Below are 13,491 nucleotides of genomic sequence, written 5' to 3'. Positions count from 1 at the left end.
CTGCGAGGATATATTATAGTCTACGGGGGGCTACATTATATTCCATGTGGGGGTGCATTATACTCTATGAGGGTCTACATTATAATCAGTGGGGGCTGCATTATACTTTGTGGGGGGAGGCTGCATTATACCCTATGAGGGGGGCTGCATTATACCCTATGAGGGGGGCTGCATTATATTCTGTGGGGGGCTGCATTATACCCTATGAGGGGGCTGCATTATACTATATAAGGGAGCTGCATTTTACCCATGAGGGTGGCTGCATTATACCCTATGAGGGTGGCTGCATTATACCCTATGAGGGGGCTTCATTGTACCCTATGAGTGGGCTGCATTATACTTTATGTGGGGGCTGCATTACACCTTATGAGGGGGCTATATTATATTCTGTGAGGGGACTACATTATACTATATGAGGGGGGCTGCATTATACCCAGAGGCGTAGCTAGGGTTTTGGTTCAGGGGGGCTAAACTTCTGAGTAGGCCTCTAACCAGGTAACCTTGAATACAATTCGGTGACGCGCCCTAATACTGGAGGAGAACCTCAGCAGATAACAGCGCTGTTACTGAAGATAATCTCTACATAAAGACCAACATTGATATTACTGCCATATGGTCAGTGGTAGATACCAGTCCTACAGAACATATAAGAGATTACTGCACAGTTACAGATAATGACTTACCTCTGACGTCCTTTCTGATGGAATCGTTCATTTTTCCCATCTTTTCCATCTAGCCCAGACCGCCATGACAACTTCTTCCAGCTACAACTCATCTGCAGAGATTACAACAAAGACACATTTCACTTCTCATATTCCAGCCATCACCATCTATTCCCAACCTGCCCAAACTCCTCATCCTGCTGATACCCCAATACTGAGCCGCTGCTGCCGTATGTGTCCCTATTACTGCCCCTGATACCCCAATACTGAGCCGCTGCTGCCATATGTGTCCATATTACTGCACCTGATACCCCAATACTGAGCCGCTGCTGCCGTATGTGTCCCTATTACTACACATGCTGTGTGATTCTCTGTGCCCTCTAAATTCAAAACACCCCTCTATAACATAGCAATGCCGGGTGCAAGTGCCCTAGAAAACAGTGCCCATATTTTGCCCCCTAGAAAGTAATATTGCCCTGTGTGCCCCTTTGATAGCCACAGTAACCTGAGTTCCCGTATAACAATAAGTGCCCACTTTACATTTAATAATGTCCTGAGTCTCCCCCTGTACAGCTCCCCTATACCCAGTATGATGCTCTCTTATACACAGTATAATGCACCCACACAGTATACTGACTCCTTAGTAGCCTGAGTATGATGGCCCCCTAGATAGCCTCCATATACAGTAACATAATGCACCAAATAGTCCACAATATAGTATAATGCACTCCCCATAGGCAGACCCTGTAATAAGGCAGCACCCCTATAGGCAGACCCTGTAATAAGGCAGCACCCCCATAGTCAGACCCTGTAATAAGGCAGCACCCCCATAGTCAGACCCTGTAATAAGGCAGCCACCATAGTCAGACCCTGTAATAAGGCAGCCCCCATAGTCAGACCCTGTAATAAGGCAGCCCCCATAGGCAGACACTGTAATAAAGCAGCCCCCATAGTCAGACCCTGTAATACCTGTAATAAGGCAGCCCCCATAGTCAGACCCTGTAATAAGTCAGCCGCCATAGTCAGACCCTGTAATAATGCAGCCCCCATAGTCAGACCCTGTAATAAGGCAGCGCCGCCATAGTCAGACCCTGTAATAAGGTAGCCCCCATAGTCAGACCCTGTAATAAGGCAGCACCCCTATAGGCAGACCCTGTAATAAGGCAGCCCCCATAGTCAGACCCTGTAATAAGGCAGGACCCCCATAGTCAGACCTTGTAATAAGGCAGCACCCCTATAGGCAGACCCTGTAATAAGGCAGCACCCCTATAGGCAGACCCTGTAATAAGGCAGCCCCCATAGTCAGACCCTGTAATAAGGCAGCCCCCATAGTCAGACCCTGTAATAAGGCAGCCCCCCCATAGGCATACCCTGTAATAAGGCGGCAGATCCCCATAGGCAGACCCTGTAATAAGGCGGCAGATCCCCATAGGCAGACCCTGTAATAAGGCGGCAGATCCCCATAGGCAGACCCTGTAATAAGGCGGCAGATCCCCACAAACAGACCCTGTAATAAGGCGGCAGATCCCCATGGGCAGACCCTGTAATAAGGCGGCAGATCCCCATGGGAAGACCCTGTAATAAGGCGGCAGATCCCCATAGGCAGACCCTGTAATAAGGCAGCAGATCCCCATAGGCAGACACTGTAATAAGGCGGCAGATCCCCATAGGCAGACCCTGTAATAAGGCGGCAGATCCCCATAGGCAGACCCTGTAATAAGGTGGCAGATCCCCATAGGCAGACCCTGTAATAAGGCAGCAGCACCCATAAAAAAATAAATAAATAAATACTCACCCCTCTTCTTCCTGGTTCCTGCGCTGCTCCCGCTGATCAGGACAGGTCAGGACAGCGGGCGTTGGGCAGTGACGTCATCACGCCCGCTGTCAGTGTCGGCGACGTCAGACGCCGACACTGACGGGGATGATGGGAGAAGGAGCGCAGCGCTCCTTCTCCCATCAATGCGATCAGCTGTATCGGCTAAATGCCGGTACAGCTGATCTTCCGATGACAGCGGGGGGCCCACTGCTGGCACCGGGCCCCCTGCCTGCTCAGGGGCCCCATAGCGGCAGAGCAGGGATATCGATTCTCCCTGCTCTGCCATAGAATGTAACTGTATCGGCACGCTGGGCGCGCCGATACAGTTACAGTAGTGTAGCTCTGGGTAGGCCCCCTCAGAGCACCACTCTGCCCCCCCGGTAGCTACGCTACTGATTATAAACTATAAGAGGGTTGCCTTATACTCTGAGGGTGCTACATTACAGGTGCTTCTCACAAAATTAGAATATCATCAAAAAGTTAAATTTATTTCAGTTCTTCAATGCAAAAAGTGAAACTCCTATATTATATAGAGTCATTACACACAGAGTGATCTATTTCAAGTGTTTATTTCTGTTACAGGCAATAAAAACCCAAACGTCATTATCTCAGTGAATTAGAATACTTTATAACAACGGCTTGAAAAATGATTTTAAAATCAGAAATGTTGGCCTACTGAAATGTATGTTCAGTAAATGCACTCAATACTTGGTCGAGGCTCCTTTTGCATCAATTACTGCATCGATGCAGTGTGGCATGGGGGCGATCAGCCTGTGGCACTGCTGAGGGGTTATGGAAGCCCAGGTTGCTGTGATAACAGCTTTCACCTTGTCTGCATTGTTGGGTTTGGTGTCTCTCATCTTCCTCTTGACAATATTCCATAGATTCTCTATGGGGTTAAGGTCAGGCGAGTTTGCTGCCAATCAAGCACAGTGATACTGTTGTTTGTAAACCAAGTATTGGTACTTTTGGCCGTGTGGACAGGTGCCAAGTCCTGCTGGAGAATGAAATTTCCATCTCCAAAAAGCTTGTCGGCAGAGGGAAGCATGAAGTGCCCTAAAATTTCCTGGTAGACGGCTGCGCTGACTTTAGTCTTGATAAAACACAGTGGACCTACACCAGCAGATGACATGGCTCCCCAAACCATCACTGATTGTGGAAACTTCACACTAGACCTCCACCAGTTTGGATTGTGGCCTCTCCACTCTTCCTGCAGACTTTGGGACCTTGATTTCCAAATGAAATGCAGAATTTATTTTCATCTGAAAACATCACCTTGAACCACTGAGCAACAGTCCAGTTCTTTTTCTCCTTGGCCCAGGTAAGACACTTCTGGCGTTGTCTATTGGTCATGAGTGGCTTGACACAAGGAATGCGACACTTGTAGACCATGTCCTGGATACGTCTGTGTGTGGTGGCTCTTGAAGCAATGACTCCAGCAGCAGTCCGCTCCTTGTGAATCTCCCCTAATCTTTGAATTGCCTTTTCTTAACAATCCTTTCAAGGCTGCGGTTATCCCGGTTGCTTGTGCTCCTTTTTCTACCACAGTTTTTCCTTCCACTCAACTTTCCATTAATATGCTTGGATACAGCACTCTGTGAACAGCCAGCTTCTTTAGCAATGACCTTTTGTGGCTTACCCTCCTTGTGGAGTGTGTCAATGACTGCTTTCTGGACATCTGTCAAGTCAGCAGTCTTCCCCATGATTGTGGAGCTACTGGAACAGACTAAGGGACTTTTGTAAACGCTTAAGAAGCCTTTGCAGGTGCTTTTTGTTAATGATTCCAATTTACTGAGATAATGACGTTTGGGTTTTCATTGGCTGTAAGCCATAATCATCACCATTAACAGAAGTAAACACTTGAAATAGATCACTCTGTTTGTAATGACTCTATATAATATATCAGTTTCAGTTTTTGCATTGAAAAACTGAAATAAATTAACTTTTCAATGATTTTCTAATTTTGTGAGAAGCACCTGTATATTCTGTGGGGGGGGGGCTGCATTATACTATATGAGGGCGGCTGCATTATATTCTATGAGGGGGCTGCATTATACCCTATGAGGGGGTTACATTATATTCTATGGGGGGGCTGCATTATACCTTATGAGGGGGTTGCATTATACTCTGGGGGCTACATTATATTCATTGGGTTGGCTGCATTATAGCCTGTGAGGGGGCTACATTATATTCTATGAGGGGGTTGCATTATACTATATGAGGGCTGCATTATATTCTATGAGGGCGTTACTTCATATTCTATGAGGGGGGGCTACCCAACTCCTGCTACATAATTAAGATGTATCAAGAAATGTCCATAAGTAACAGAGCTGGCACTTCAAATAACTATACAACAACAGACAAAACCAGTAAAATAGCTGGTCGGAGGAAGAGATCCAAACACTCCCCCCCCCCCCCCGGAAGAAGCTAAGGGCAAAACGCGCGTCGGGGTGAGGGGGAACGTCGGGACTATTCTGTTCTACCTGCGGTCACAGTGATATGAGGTAATATGACCAGTATACTTAGTGTTTCAGCTGTCAGTTCTATATTATAAATTATAATGGTCACTTACCTTGTACATTAGTCACCATTGGGCCGCCTTTCTGTTGCATTTTCCATTTCTTGCAGTACCCATGTCCTTACTATGTGGCCTTTATAGTCACTCTCATGCTTTATTACATTTATTAGATTCATGTTATGTAATTATTATTGGTACTTGCCAGTTGAGTACGTGATTATAGACACAGGACAGGGATACAGGTAGTATATTTTCAATACTGTTTGCTACTCTATTTATTTTTCAGGATATCACTGTAGTTCCCCCTACAGGGTACATCTTGTGTTTATTTGTCTTTAGCCTTTTTTTATTTATTTTTTACATGTTGAAAATAAAAGCTTTTTGGTTTTACGTATAGTTTGGGTCTCTTCCTCCTACCAGCTATTTTACTGGTTTTGGCTGTCGTTGTATAATTAAGATCTGCATTACCTTATATTATACCCTGATATTAGCGTGTTTTACCACACAATTGGTGGTCTTGTATTTATTTCTATGTAGCTACTGTCACGATATGGTATGAAATATCATATAAGTTTAGTTTCTCTTGTCAGCCCAGGATGTGGGCTAAGAAACCCCCCTTCTCTTTTACTTCAGAGTTGAGCTTGCCTTGCAAATGTACATGGGGGAAGAGCGTTTTATTGCCTAAAGGAATGTTTACAACCAGGTAGAAGCTTCCTCCAGCAAGAACTGGATTCTAAGTCTCTAGAACCATGCGGTCCTTTGTTCCATTTTTGTAAGATATTAGGCAAATGATTTAAAATATGAACACAAAAATATATCGTCATAATCACACTCGGAGGATCTACCCATCACTCTAAACACGGGCGTCTAACTCCATCAGGGGAAGAAGTAGGGATTGCTCTGTAAATAATAGGACATATTTGATCTCACTAGAATGCCAGCGATAATACGAGATGAATGCTGGGTTTGTCAGGACTATGATATGTTCAGCAGCGGAATTACAAGTCTTAGAAAGATTTAGCTTATACTTAGTCAGAATGCAGAGAGAGGAGGGACTGGGATAGCCAGCCTTTTTGGTGATGTCACCAGGCTAAGCTATAACTGTTTTGGCCGGACTCCAGCAGTGAGTCTGTTGCTGGAAGAACATGTGGGTCTGACCTGAAGAGCTGTACCTCATGCATTGGGATTTTTGGGAGCCCCTCCCACTAGCATGGTGTTTGCCTGAACTGATATGAACTAAGAACATGTGAGTTATCTTTTCTTCCTTTAATCCTTTTATTTTCATAATTACCTTGTACATATTTGCAATTGTCTCATTTGTAACATCTTTGTATAATTTTGATAAAGCACTGCCTAACCTTTCTGGAGTATAATATTTAATGCTAGTTCTTCCTCCCTGCTCTAAAAACGTACCCTGTCTCTTGAAGGGAAATTACGCTACTGTTTTGGGTTAGCTCCGGACCCGTTTGATCGGAGCTGGTGGCAGCTTACCTTGTGCAGGCTTTTGGGGTTGTTTCAGCGACTGCGGCTTGATAATTATTGTTCCTGCCTGCGTGGGAGTAGTTATCGCGTCGCTGCAGCGCGCCCAATAGCCAGTACATAGCAGGCAGCCTTTCTGGCGACTAATTACCCTAGGTGCAGTACCTAATCTGACCTGAGAGTAAGGGGGGCGCCAGAGAGCTGCAAGTGTTAAGTGGAACTGTAAGCGGGATACACAAGTCCCTGCAGTTCATGGTATATTGAAGAGCAGTGGGATACCTAAAATAAGCCCCTGCTGTAAACTAAGAGGTCAATAGCATTGTGTGTGTTTTTTTATCACATTGTGGCAGTAGAGGGATAACGAGGATAAGCCCCCTGCACATGTGATAGCCGTCCGCTGGTCTAAAGTCACCCCAATCCGTGACCTAATGGTGGCAGTGGTCAGGAATCCCTGTGGATTTTCGTGACAAACTGCGGGCCACGGCTAAGGGATCGTGACAATTGGTGACAGTCACGGTGTGAATCGTGACAATTGGTGGCAAGGCGGTGGGATATTAGAGCATTAGTGATTTGGTTTGAGCAATCATTCCTCTCACTAAAAACTTGCAGAAAGTTCTTGCGAGAACTCTGCGCAAATAAGTTTGGGAGAACAAACTCAGTGCTTATTAGTTGTGAGACAATTGTGTACTGGTAATTATCCCCCCTTTCTCTTCGTTTTTCTATCCTATCTTTTATTTGGCAACCATGGTTGTGCTGGGAGAAACCTTTTATAAGAAGCAGTCCAAGGACACTCTTATGGCCTTGTGCATGTCACAGCAGATTGACTGTACAAACAAAACCAAGGCTCAAATGGTCGCTGAACTGGTGCAATTTGAAGCAGACCAAGCCAGGCCACAGAGGCCGCAGAAGCCGGCACAAGCAAACATGGTGCTGCAGCAGGGGTCCACCCACTGAATGCCGGCCCGATTAGACATCAGGGCGGATTGGACCCCCACCTGCTGGCGGTCTTGGAACTACTCCCCGCTGATGACCGTGATGGACGTCGGCAGCTGATCCAGCAATACCAGGAGCGGGAGCACCAGCTGTAGATGGCCCGACTGCAAATGCAGGGGTCGTCCCAGTCAAGTCGTGAGCCCAGCAGCGCTCAGACACCGAAGCCCCGGCCCGACCACCAGCGTCGGACTGGGGTGTCTGGGGCCCACCAGAGGAATGGACTCTAGGGGCCCACCCTACAGCTATATGCAAATATCTGTCATTATAGTGGAGCATCGGCTGTAAAACACCGGCGGCTGCTGCACATCTACCGTGTGCCCCAATAACTGGGATGTATAATTACGGTAGTTTACATTAATGTGGTTCTAGGTAAAACAAGTTATCACTGATCCATGGGCTCCACAGGATAGGTGATCGCTTAGATCCGACCATTAGAAACTGGGGAAGTTTTATCCCTGACAGGACACTTTTATCACTATTTTAAAATGCAGCGGCAGGTGGGATTTCTGACCGCAGCTCCATTCATTCTCTTTGGGGCTTCCAGAAAAAAACAAGAGCAGCCACTGAGGGAATGAATGGATCAGTGATCTAGTCGGACATGCCACTCCAGTCTAATGGGGATGAAAAGTTCCACATTTTGCTGAGTGGGTCCAAGCAGTCAGACCCCCACCAATCAATATGTTATCACTTATCCTGTGGAGAGGTGATTACTTTTTTCCACAGGAAACCCCTGTAAGTGCATCTCCGCCGCTGTGTACAAAGCATTAAAACTCGAATGGAAATAAAGAATCTTCTCCTAATTAATATCAGAGAGAACAAATAACCGCCATACACAACACCATCCACTATACCAAGACCAATATTACCACATACAGGAAGAAATACCACCACACCATGACCAGACTACATAGTGACCGAATAATACTACATACAAGGGAGAAATACCACCGCACCGTGTCAACACCACATATTACCACCACTTGGTGACCAAATAGCACATACAAGGGACAAATACCACAACACCATTTCCAGACCACATATTACCACCACATAGTGACTGAATACTACAATACTGATCAGAAATAAAAAAAACAAAAAAAAACACAATACTATCATCATAAGGCTGCTGTCACACTAGCAGTATTTGGTCAGTATTTTACATCAGTATTTGTAAGCCAAAACCAGGAGTGGAACAATTTGAGGAAAAGTATAATAGAAACATGTGCACCACTTCTGCATTTATCACCCACTCCTGGTTTTGGCTTACAAATACTGATTTCCACATATAGTGGGATCTATGCAATAAAGCGATCTCCACTATGGTACTAATATAAAATAAATTTTATTGAACATAATGTTAAAAACACAAATAGGATAAAATTACTACATGTAAGAAAGGTACACAATCCAATAAAAGGGACTATACTGCCATGGGAGATTGCAAGATGGCTCAGGCTGAATGCAGTATATATACAATGAGAAATACCTATGCTATGATATGAGAGTCCATGGATGGAAAGCTGCCTCTATCAACGATACCTAGCTTAATAATATGGTGTCCTAAATCAGACCCCTCAAAAATACATGGCATATGCTAGAGGTAGTAAAAGGATATTACCTTACTGTTCGCCTGCTGCAATGACCCCGGCGTCCCTCTAGCATATGCCATGTATTTTTGAGGGGTCTGATTTAGGACACCATATTATTAAGCTAGGTATCGTTGATAGAGGCAGCTTTCTATCCATGGACTCTCATATCATAGCATAGGTATTTCTCATTGTATATATACTGCATTCAGCCTGAGCCATCTTGCAATCTCCCATGGCAGTATAGTCCCTTTTATTGGACTGTGTACCTTTCTTACATGTAGTAATTTTATCCTATTTGTGTTTTTAACATTATGTTCAATAAAATTTATTTTATATTAGTACCATAGTGGAGATCGCTTTATTGCATAGATCCCACTATATGTGGAAGTTTTGCTGGGTGGTACATATACCCTTCGTTTTGAAGGGATTTGTCTTTGTAAAAACATAGAGCAATTACGTGTGATTACAAATACTGATGTAAAATACTGACCAAATACTGAATGTGTGACGGCAGCCTAAGTGACATTATACACAGGAGATCTGTACTTAGTATGCAGTGTCTGTGTAGAGATAATACAGAGATCACTGGTGGTATTATACACAGGAGCTCGGTATATAATGTATAGGTAATACAGTGATCACTGGTGACATTATACACAGGAGCTCTGTATATAGTGTATAGGTAATACAGTGATCACTGGTGACATTATACACAGGAGCTCTGTATATAGTATACAGTGTATAGTGTCAGTGTATAGGTAACACTGACTCACCAGTGACGTCTCTAGGTGAAGTCCTTCGTCTTTCATCCCGCACAGACCGCCATCATTTCTTCCAGCCAGGACTCATTTCTGCAGGAAATAACACAGTTATCTCGAGCTCCACTTGCAGAACACATTACTTAATTTTTCACAACTTCTGCATTACACCACATGAAGAAAAAGAGGCGACATAGTGTCACTCTACACAGTAACAGGACCGCCCCCCCCAATTAAAACAGTATACTCAAAAAATAAAATAAATACATCACTGCAGTAATAATATCCCTTAATTAGCCCCTATGGTAATAATATTCCCCACCCTGGCCCCGTTTATCTCATTCCTGGCTCCAGCCATATGTTCTCCCATCCTGCCCTCATGAGTATCCATTCTACCCCATATGATCTCCCCATCCTGCCCCATCTGTCTCCATCGTATCCATCCTGCCCCATGATCCAATCCTGCCCCATGTCTTTCATTCTGCCCCGTGTCTCCAATCATGCCCCATATCTACATTCTGCCCATGCCTCCAGTCCTGCCCTCAGTGTGTCCAGCAATCTGCCCCAGTGTGTCCAGCATTGCCTCCAGACAGTGTATCCAGCAATCTGCCCCAGTATGTCCGGCAATCTGCCCCAGTGTCCAGCAATCTGTCCCAGTATGTCCAGCATTGCCCCCAGACAGTGTGTCCAGGAATCTGCCCCAGTATGTCTGGCAATCTGCCCCAGTGTGTCCGGCAATCTGCCCCAGTGTGTCCAGCATATTACCCCCGTGTGTCCAGCGTTCTGCCCCCAGTCTGTCCAGCGTTCTGCCCCCAGTCTGTCCAGCGTTCTGCCCCCAGTCTGTCCAGCGTTCTGCCCCCAGTCTGTCCAGCGTTCTGCCCCCAGTCTGTCCAGCGTTCTGCCCCCAGTCTGTCCAGCGTTCTGCCCCCAGTCTGTCCAGCGTTCTGCCCCCAGTCTGTCCAGCGTTCTGCCCCCAGTCTGTCCAGCGTTCTGCCCCCAGTCTGTCCAGCGTTCTGCCCCCAGTCTGTCCAGGGTTCTGCCCCCAATCTGTCCAGCGTTCTGCCCCCAGTCTGTCCAGGGTTCTGCCCCCAGTCTGTCCAGCGTTCTGCCCCCAGTCTGTCCAGGGTTCTGCCCCCAGTCTGTCCAGCGTTCTGCCCCCAGTCTGTCCAGGGTTCTGCCCCCAGTCTGTCCAGCGTTCTGCCCCCAGTCTGTCCAGCGTTCTGTCCCAGTGTGTCTCCAGCAATCTGCCCCCAGTGGGTGTCCAGCATTCTGCCCCCCCCCCCCTCCAGTGTCCCCCACTGCTCCAGGGGCACCCGCCGCTCCGGGGGCCGCTCTGGGGGCCCCCCGGCCGCCACCCTCCCACCCTCCTTGAAGACGATACTCACCCTGCTGCCTGCTCCAGCGATGGTCTCGGCGTCTGCTCTGCACTGCATCTTCTTCCTGCTTGTGCTTGTGCGGTCATGTGATACTGATTAAAGTCATGAATATGCGCATATTCATGGCCTTAATGAAGCGGTACCACGTGACCGCACAAGCAGGAAGAAGATGCAGTGCAGAGCAGACGCCGAGACCATCGCTGGAGCAGGGTAAGTATCGTCAAGGAGGGTGGGTGGGTGGGGGGCGGCCAGGGGGGCCCCCGGAGCAGTGGGGGCCCCTGGAGCAGTGGGAGCCCTGCCAGCAGGTGTCAGTGCCTGGGCCCACCGGGGGATCCACCGATTCCCCGGTGGGCCAGTCCGAGCCTGCCGACCACTTTCCTGTTATGGAAAAGGATGGGGACTTGGACACTTTTCTGCGGGCCTTTGAGAAAGCCTGCAGACAGTACCAGCTGCCTACACAAGAATGTGCACGATACCTGACACCAGGGCTGAGAGGAAAAGCTCTGGAGGCGTTTGCTGCCCTCCCTGTTGTGAATTCTGTTTGTGGGCTCCCCCGGTGGTGTTTTATGGTAGTGCCACTTATTCGCCTTCTTCTATCCTTGATCACCTGTTGACACCCATTAGGGGAGTTTCCTATTTAAGGCTGCTTGGCTGCTGGTCTGATGCCGGCCAACAATGTATCAGTAGCATTCTGTTGCATTCTCCTGCCTCAAGATCCTGTTCAGCTAAGTTGAATTTTGTTTCTAGTTTATTCTATTTTTGTCCAGCTATTTGCAATGTGACTCTCTGTAGCTGGAAGCTCTCGTGGACTGGAATTGCCACTCCAGTGGCATGAGTTGTCACTGGAGTTTTAAAGTAATTTCAGGATGGTGTTTTTGAGTAGTGTTTTGAAGTTGACCGTGAAGTGACTCTTTCCTGTACTTCTGCTATCTAGTAAGCGGACCTCACTGTGCTAAATCTGCTGTTCATCCTACGTATGTCTTTTCCTCTTGACTCACCGTCAATATCTGTGGGGGGCTGCTATCTCCTTTTGGGGTTCATCTCTGGAGGTAAGGCAGGCCTGTATATTCCTCTGATAGGGGTAGTTAGATCTCCGGCTGGCGCGTGGTGTCTAGGGCATCGTAGGAAACACTCCCCGGCTACTTCCAGTGTCGTGTCAGGTTCAGGTCACGGTCACTTTAGTTCCCATCACCCGAGAGCTAGTCCGTTGTTATTTTGATTTCCCTGCCATTGGGAAAATCATAACAGTTTGGCCGGCCACATGTGTTAAACTATGCACTAAAGCAGGAAAGGATATGAAAAGGTTTTTTTTCCTTCTGTGTTTGGAAAGTGCACCTTAGTGCTTATTTGTACTCCTTGCTTAAACTGCAGTCTTCAGCCTTTTTTTTTTTCCTCTCCTCTTAATCTCTGAATGGCTTTGGTTACACCTGTTTGAATCATGGATCCACAGAGTTTGGTTGCAGGTCTGAATAACCTGGCTACAAAGGTCCAGAACTTACAAGATTTTGTTATACGTGCTCCAATGTCTGAACCTAAGATCCCTATGCCTGAATTTTTTACCGGAGACAGATCCCGTTTTTTGAATTTCAGAGAGAATTGTAAATTGTTTTTGTCTCTGAAATCTCACTCTGCTGGTGATCCTGCGCAACAGGTTAAAATTGTTATTTCTCTATTGCGGGGTGACCCACAAAGTTGGGCATTTGCATTGTCGCCAGGGGATCCTGCGTTATTAAATGTAGATGCGTTTTTTCTGGCTTTGGGGTTGCTTTATGAAGAACCTAATTTAGAGATTTTGGCTGAGAAAGCCTTGATAGCTCTTTCTCAAGGGCAAGATGAAGCTGAGATATACTGCCAAAAATTTCGTAAATGGTCGGTGCTTACTAAATGGAATGAGTGCGCTCTAGCAGCTAATTTCAGAGAAGGTCTCTCTGATGCCGTGAAGGATGTCATGGTGGGGTTCCCTGTGCCTACAGGTCTGAATGATGCCATGAAATTGGCTATCCAGATTGATCGGCGTTTACGGGAGCGCAAATCTGTGCACCATATGGCGGTATCTTCTGAGCAAAAACCTGTGCATCATTTGGCGGTGACCTCTGAAAAGGCACCAGAGCATATGCAATGCGATAGTGTATTGTCTAGAGGCGAACGACAGAATTACAGGCGCAAAAATGGGTTGTGCTTCTATTGTGGAGATCCAGCTCATGTTATATCAGCATGCTCTAAACGCATAAAGAAGGTTGATAAAAAGGTTGATAAATCTTTTTCTATGGGTACCTTGCAGTCTAAATTTCTTTTGTCCG

This window comes from Ranitomeya variabilis, chromosome 6, assembly GCF_051348905.1.
Source record: "Ranitomeya variabilis isolate aRanVar5 chromosome 6, aRanVar5.hap1, whole genome shotgun sequence".
In the NCBI taxonomy this organism is placed as follows: Eukaryota; Metazoa; Chordata; class Amphibia; order Anura; family Dendrobatidae; genus Ranitomeya; species Ranitomeya variabilis.
This window is presented reverse-complemented; position numbering follows the sequence as displayed.